At 44.4% G+C, this 7,403-nt stretch overlaps 1 pseudogene across 1 annotated transcript; it reads left to right on the top strand.

Moving 5' to 3' along the window:
* The first annotated feature begins 5,855 nt into the window (after positions 1-5,855).
* Positions 5,856-6,470, top strand: LOC308241586 (large ribosomal subunit protein eL15-like; annotated as a pseudogene). Its single transcript has one exon. The product of its transcript is annotated as a large ribosomal subunit protein eL15-like (transcript).
* The last annotated feature ends 933 nt before the right edge of the window (positions 6,471-7,403 follow it).

Here is a 7,403-nt window from a genome sequence, read left to right as displayed (position 1 = left end):
GGAATCATAGCACAATAACATACCTTATATTGAAGATGGCAAAGGCAAAATAAAATTGCCTAACAAAGGAAAGGTACAAAAGCCTTTCAAATTAAACTTAAATATAATAAAATAATTTAAAACTAAAACAAATAGAAAAGAACAAAATGTGTAAACAGTAAATTAAACATTTTCTTTAGTGCAACTTCCAAATTATGCCCGGGACGTAGATGTAGATGGCAATGTAGACTGGGTTGAAAGGTTTTTGGTCTTTAAAACATCAACTTCAGTGGGAACAGTGTTGTTGGTCTCCTTTTTTAGCTACAGCATCAAAGTCTGGAGTTAGTTTTGTTGTGGCTATTCTCAGGATAGATCTGAGGTGTTCGTCAGTTAAGCTGGATCTGTGAGGGGCTTTTTTTTTTTTTAATATATTTTATTGATTTTTTACAGAGAGGAAGGAAGAGGAATAGAGAGTTAGAAACATCGATGAGAGAGAAACATTGATCAGCTGCCTCTTGCACACCCCCTACTGGGGATGTGCCCGCAACCAAGTTATGTGCCCTTGACTGGAATCGAACCTGGGACCGTTCAGTCCACAGGCTGACACTCTATCCACTGAGCCAAACCGGTTTTGGCTGTGAGGGGCTTTGTTGATGTTCATGACGCTAAATGTCTGCTCACAAACATAGGTTGACCCAAACAGCACCAGTATCTTCTGTGCCATCCTCCGGATGTTTGGAAAAATGGCTTCATTAAGTGAATCATAAAAGTCTCTTAGTTCAAGAGAGCTGAATTTCTCCTTTAGGACAAAGTCAGACTGAAGATCGATGAGTTCCAGTTGCACCTCTTCTGGTGCTGTTTCAGGGTTTTGTGACAAAGGACAGGCCACCAGTTGAAGTGACTGGTCAATTTTTTCAACATCAGAAAACCGACGACAGAATTCTGCATGCAGGTCATCCAGTGATTTGCTGTATTTCTTCAAGTTTTGGATGGTCTCCTTTTTTGTGGCTAGTGTGGCAAAATGAGTGAAGACTTTGTCTGAAATTTGTCTGGAAAAGAAAATCAGCTTTGATTTAAAGGCTTTCACATTAGTGTACTTGTCATGTACATACTGATCTTTTCCCTGTAGCTTCACATTTAGCTCATTCAAATGTGAAAATATATCTACAGCAAATGCAAAGTCACACAGCCAATTCTTGTCACTCAGCTCAGTAAATTCGTCAGACTTCCCCTTTAATTTCAAAAATGCATCAATCTCTTCTTTGAGCTCCCACACTCGTTGGAAAACTTTGCCCAAACTCAACCAGTGGACATGAGAGTGGTAAAGTAAGTCTTGGTGATCCACATCAGTTTCCTCCAGAAACTTAATAAACTGACGGTGCTGAAGTCCCTTTGCTCGAATGAAATTAACAAGCATTATGACTGGATTAACAACATGATTAAGTTGTAATATAGACTTGCACAATGATTCCTGGTGAATAATACAGTGAAGAAAAATAACATCTTGGTTAGGGTTCTCCTCTTTCACTTTATCCTGAATTCTTTTTAGCAGTCCAACATTTTTTCCAGTTAAATTTGGAGATCCATCTGTCGTGACATTAGCAAGTTTACTCCATGGTAGCTTCATTTTCTGGATGACAGTAGACACCTGGTCATACAAGTCCTCTCCCCGTGTTTTTCCTTTCAGTGGCTCCATGGCTAAAAACTCCTCCATAATTTCAAAATTGTCACTAATCCCTCGGATAAAAATTAAGAGCCGAGCAGTGTCCTTTACGTCATTACTTTCATCCAATGCTAGTGAATAAAACTTAAAGAACTCTGCCTTACTATTTAACTTGCTGGCCAAGTCTTCATCAATCAGTTCTACTCGATGAGTCACTGTCCTGCGCGATAAGCTGAGTTTTTCAAACTTGCCTTTGCTCTCTGGACACCAGGGACCTGCTGTCTCTATCATACATTCTTTCAAAAACTCGCCTTCAGAGAGAGGTTTGCTAGCTTTTGCTAATTTGAATGATAGCATAAAACTTGCTTTGGTAGTTGTCTTTTGAATTGCAGTTTGTCTGTGAAAGACATTTTGCTGAGCCTGTAATTTAGCCATCAACCTCTGTGCAGTAACCTCCTGTTCTTGAGGTGACTGCTTGCTAGCATAGTTGCCATGCTTTGTGGCAAAGTGACGGCTGAGATTGTACTCTTTGAAGACTGCAAGTGTTTCCTGGCATATCAGACATACCGGCATTGATCGGACTTCGGTGAAAAAACATTTTGTTGTCCACTCCCTCTTAAACACTCAGCATTCACTGTCCACTTTCCTTTTCTTTGGTCCACTCATGTTTAATATTGGGCTAAAACCAACAGTACTGTTCTCTTATTAAATTCTTTACTAAAGTAAGACATTAAAGTATAAAAACAAGTGATTAAAATTGCTCTACTATAACATTTTTGGTCTTCTAAAAAATATATATAGAACAAAATCATCTGAAAAAGTTCAGACATGGGACAGAGGCACACCCTGACTATAGAGAACAACCCCTTTCCTCCATAGGAAACCTGTATATCTTTCACACAATCCCTTTGTTTATGGTAACACACATAGCTGAACATTTCTGTGTCTTCCAGACACACTTGTATGGGAGGTGCTAGGGCAGTGCAAAACATGGGTAACCAGTAGTTACCACTAGCACTTCCGTTACTGGCAAAAAACAGCTGCAGTGCACATAGTGTGAAAGAGCCCATTATCAATGTCAGATTGCATCCACTGGACTCTATAAAAACAACCAAGTGCCACTTTTAAATGCCCATTGCAACAGTTTTTCTTATTAAAAGCTGGAAATGGCAGGATATTTATATATATACCCATACTGTGACAGCCTGGCAGAGCATTACAAAGGAGAAAACCCAGCATCTGCTGATGTCCATAAGTATAAGACTTCAGGCTGTCATTACCAGGAAAGGGTTTCATCCAAGTATTAGATATGAACATTTGATTTTCAGTTTTTCATTTGTCCAATTACTTCTGAAAGCCTGAAATTAAGCGATTTTGTAATAAAATCTTTAGTTCATCACATTTCTATACAATCTTTTTGTTCAACCCACTGAATTAGGGTTCGTTCACACTAGCCGTGCTGCCGTTGCAGTGTGGTGCAGTACTGCAATGCAGTGCAGCTAGGGTTAATGCAGGGTACACAGGTTTCCATCCTGTTTGCGTTGATGCTAATGTGCAGTAGTGCATGTTAACACAAATGCCCTGTAGCACGCATTTTTACAGGCGCAAGGGGGAGAAGCAAATGCAGCGCAAAATGCATTTGTTTTGCCGCTAACACATGCGGTTAGTGACCACGGTAGCGTTACTGATACCGCATCCGTATCAGCAAAAAAATGCAGCCGCAGCATGGCTAGTGTGACATGTCCTCTGTGTGTCTTTTTTCCTGCTGCACGCGTCCGCAGTGGGAAAAAAAACTGCAGTGGATACAAGCCCTAAAAGCTGAAAGTCTTTGTTGTTTTATTAACAAGTCATTGTGATGTACAGAATGTGGAAACAGGAAAAAATTGTGTTTGAGTAGAGCTCTTAATCTTACCTCAGAAAGGCTCTGATACTGTGCTCTCCAGGGGCGTGTCTCCCTACATCACCACGATAACGTTTCTACGCATTCCCAGGGTGATGTCGGGAGACGCGTCCGCAGGCATTACAAGGAGCCTCTGGAAGATTGAGAGGTTGTTCCTTCTACTGAATGGGCGGATATAAATCCGCCCACTCAGAAGAAGGAGCTGCGGCCGTGTTTCCCGACGTTGCCATGTTAACACTGCTGCTGGTGAAGGAGCAGAGGGGAAAGCAAGAGAACCCTCCGCTCTTTCGGCTCCGCGGGCCGGATAGAACAGCCGAATGGGCCGGATCTGGCCCACGGGCCGTAGTTTGCCCACGTCTGATCTATGTCAATAAAAATAATTCAATGGACTTTACTAAGATTAAAAACATTGGCTTTGTGAAAGACACTGTTAAGAGGATAAATATGACAAGTCAAAAAATGGGGAAAATAGTTGCAAAACACAAATATATTTCTGCTAAAGTACTTGTTTATAAATATACCAAAAAATTTAAATCACCAATAAGAGAGCAAACAACTCAGTAAAAACAGAAATGAATAAAAATGCCAGATCAGAGGCCTCCTCAGAGAAGGAAATAAACATATGAAAAGAAGGCCAGCATCATTTGTCATTAGAGAATATCAATCCTATCTAATAAAATGTTAATATGCAAATTAACCATTACTCCATGACAAAATGGCGGCACCCATAGCCACAAAGATGGCAGCATCCAACAGAGCCACGGAGCTGCCGGAGCCATGGAGCCAGCAGAGCAGGAGGGAGGCTTGGCTTCCTTTGTCGCCCAGCTCGCCCAGGCGGGCTACTGAGGGAGACATGCAGGGAGTGCAGTGGGGAGACATGAGGGGAGTGAGCAAGGTTCCCTGTCTGGAGGTTCCCTGTCTGGGGGTTCCAAATCCGCCATTGGTTCCTTTCACCGCTGATTCCCCTCCTCGCAGGTATCCTCCATGCAAAAGCCGTTCTGTGCAAATATGCCTTGTCCTTATGGGTGAATCCTAAACCGAATGAGTGTCACATCTGGGCAACCTAACTCCCATTAGAAAAAGGACCTAGGAGGAGGGATTTAGGAATCACGAAAACATCGTGACCTGCTCGGTCTCAGGAACTGCTGTCAAACACAGGCCGTCTGAGACCCTCCCAAACACCACCTGAGCTAAACCTGAGAACCAAGATATTTTCAAGGCCCAAAGTTGACAGGGGTAAGGGGGCAGGGGAGCAAAGCAAGGAGAACAGCCAACTCAACCAAAGACATAGGAGCCTAAGATAAGGCAGAGTAATGTCCTGGCCACCGATGCTCTCCCGCAGATGTGGTGCCCACACCCATCTGGGGGGAGAGGGTGTGCACGTGCAGAATTTAAGGCCACCAGCAGGAGGGAAAGTCAAAGCATGCCTAAGGACTTTTTGTACATGTCCCACAGTTGAGAAGCAGAGTCAGAATCAAGAAGCCAAGTCTTACCTCAGGGCTGGGGTGTCTAAAAGTATCTAAAAACAGCAGTTCCATCACCAAGTCCACTGCCATTTTTGCCGCAGACGGGAAGTGCACAGAGAACTTTCAGGGCAGCCCTATAACCTCCGGGGGGACAGCGGCTCGGGAGAGGGAGAGACTGAAGCACTTCCGGTATCCAAAGAGCTAGCGCTGCAAACCTTGGCCTATTCCTAAGCTCGGTGCTGCCAGAAGCCTCCAGCCCCGCCTTCTCCAGCATGGCAGAGAAAGGCTGAGAGAGGACAGGCAGATACAGTGGCTCCTGTGGTCCAAATCCTGTCGTCTCCATACCTCTGCACCCTCCAGGATAGCCTTAGTACCAGTGCAGAGGAGGCTTTTGAGAGGGTAGTGGTGAAGAGAATGCTTCTGTCTCTGGATACCCAGTGAAACCGCTGTCAAGAGCCTTTCTAGCAGCAATGAGGGGAGAATAATGTCGCAAAACGAAGAGGTTGTTTTTTTGTTTTTGTTTTTGTTTTCTCAACAGCAAAATGTGAGTAATACCTAAACCACAGACTTTGCGAGAATTAATTGAAATAAGATTCCAGGAATTGTATAACAGCCAGGCTGAAGTGGATAGGTTGGTTGAGCGTGAGCGTGGTCCTATGCACGGAATGGTTGCAGGTTCGATTCCAGGTCAGAGAACATACCTGGCACATACCTGGTCAGGGCTCCTAAGGAAGGCAATTGAAGGGATGTTTCTTACATTGATGTTTCTCTCTCTCTATCCCTCTCCCACTCTCTCTAAAAATCAATGGAGCCTTTCCGTCTGGCCACAGCCATCAGGTAAACCAAGATGGGTGCTTACAAGTACATCCAGGAGCTATGGAAGAAGAAGCAGTCCGATGTAATGCACTTCCTTCTCAGGGTGCGCTGCTGGCAGTACCACCAGCTCTCTGCGCTACACAGGACCCCCCGCCCCACCTGGCCCAACAAAGTGCACAGACTGGGCTACAAGGCCAAGCAAGGTTATGTCATATATCAGATTCATGTGCGCCGTGGTGGCCACAAGTACCCTGTTCCTAAGGTTGCGACCTATGGCAAACCTGTCCATCACAGTGTTAACCAGCTAAAGTTTGCTCAAAGTCTTCAGTCTGTTGCTGAAGAGTGAGCTGGACGCCACTGTGGGGCTCTGAGAGTCCTGAATTCTTACTGGGTTGGTGAAGATTCCACGTACAAATTCTTTGAGGTTATCCTCATTGATCCATTCCATAAAGCTATCAGAAGAAATCCTGACATCCAATGGATCACCAAACCAGTCCACAAGCACAGCGAGATGCAAGGGCTGACATCTGCAGGCCGCAAGAGCCGTGGCCTTGGGAAGGGCCACAAGTTCCACCACACTATTGGTGGTTCTCGCCTTGCAGCTTGGAGAAGGTGCAATACTCCCCAGCTCCACTGTTACCACTAATATAAGTAATGTTTGTAAAATTCTTACCTAATAAACAATTTAGGACACTCATGTCTGCTTAAAAAAATATCAATGGAAAAATGAATTAACACCATATCTACAATTGTGGATAATCTAAAAAAAAAAAAAAAGAAGAAGTGTGGGGGGGGAGGGCCTTAACCAGTTTGGCTCAGTGGATACAGCATCGGCCTGCAGACTGATGGGTCCCAGATTTGATTCTGGTCAAGGGCATGTACCTTGGCTGCGGGCACATCCCCATTTGGGGGAGTGCAGGAGGCAGCTGATCAATGTTTCTCTCTCATTGATGTTTCTAACTCTCTATTCCTCTCCCTTCCTCTCCATGAAAAAAATCAATAAGGTAAATTTAGGAAAAAAACAAAAAAACAGGGTAAAAGAGGTTGAATATGTACTGTATAATTTAAAGTGTATAAAATAATATAACTTTTTAGGGGCATATATGTTATCTATACTAATAAAAGGGTAATATGCTAATTAGACCAGACATCTTTTGGATATCCATCCGGAAGTCCTTCTGCACAAAGCCACGGTGGTGGGGGCCGAGGCAGAGGCCATTAGGGGCAATCAGGCCAGCAGGGGAGGGAACTTAGGGGTGACCAGGTCAGCAGGGGAACAGTTAGGCATCGATCACGCTGGCAGGGGAGTGGTTAGGGGGTGATCAGGTTGGCAGGCAGGCAAGTGGTTGGGAGCCAGCAGTCCTGGATTGTGAGAGGGATGTCCGACTGCTGGTTGGATCAGGCCTAAACCAGCAGTCAGACATCCCCCAAGGGGTCCCAGATTATAGAGGGTTCAGGTTGGGCTGAGGGACACCCCCCCCCCCGTGCACGAATTTTGTGCACCGGGCCTCTAGTCTATATATATAAAAGCCTAAGTGACCAACAGACTGACCGTTCGTTTGACTGTTCGACTGGTAGC

The sequence above is a fragment of the Plecotus auritus genome (assembly GCF_963455305.1).
Source record: "Plecotus auritus genome assembly, chromosome: 1".
Lineage (NCBI taxonomy): Eukaryota > Metazoa > Chordata > Mammalia > Chiroptera > Vespertilionidae > Plecotus > Plecotus auritus.
This window is presented reverse-complemented; position numbering and strand designations above follow the sequence as displayed.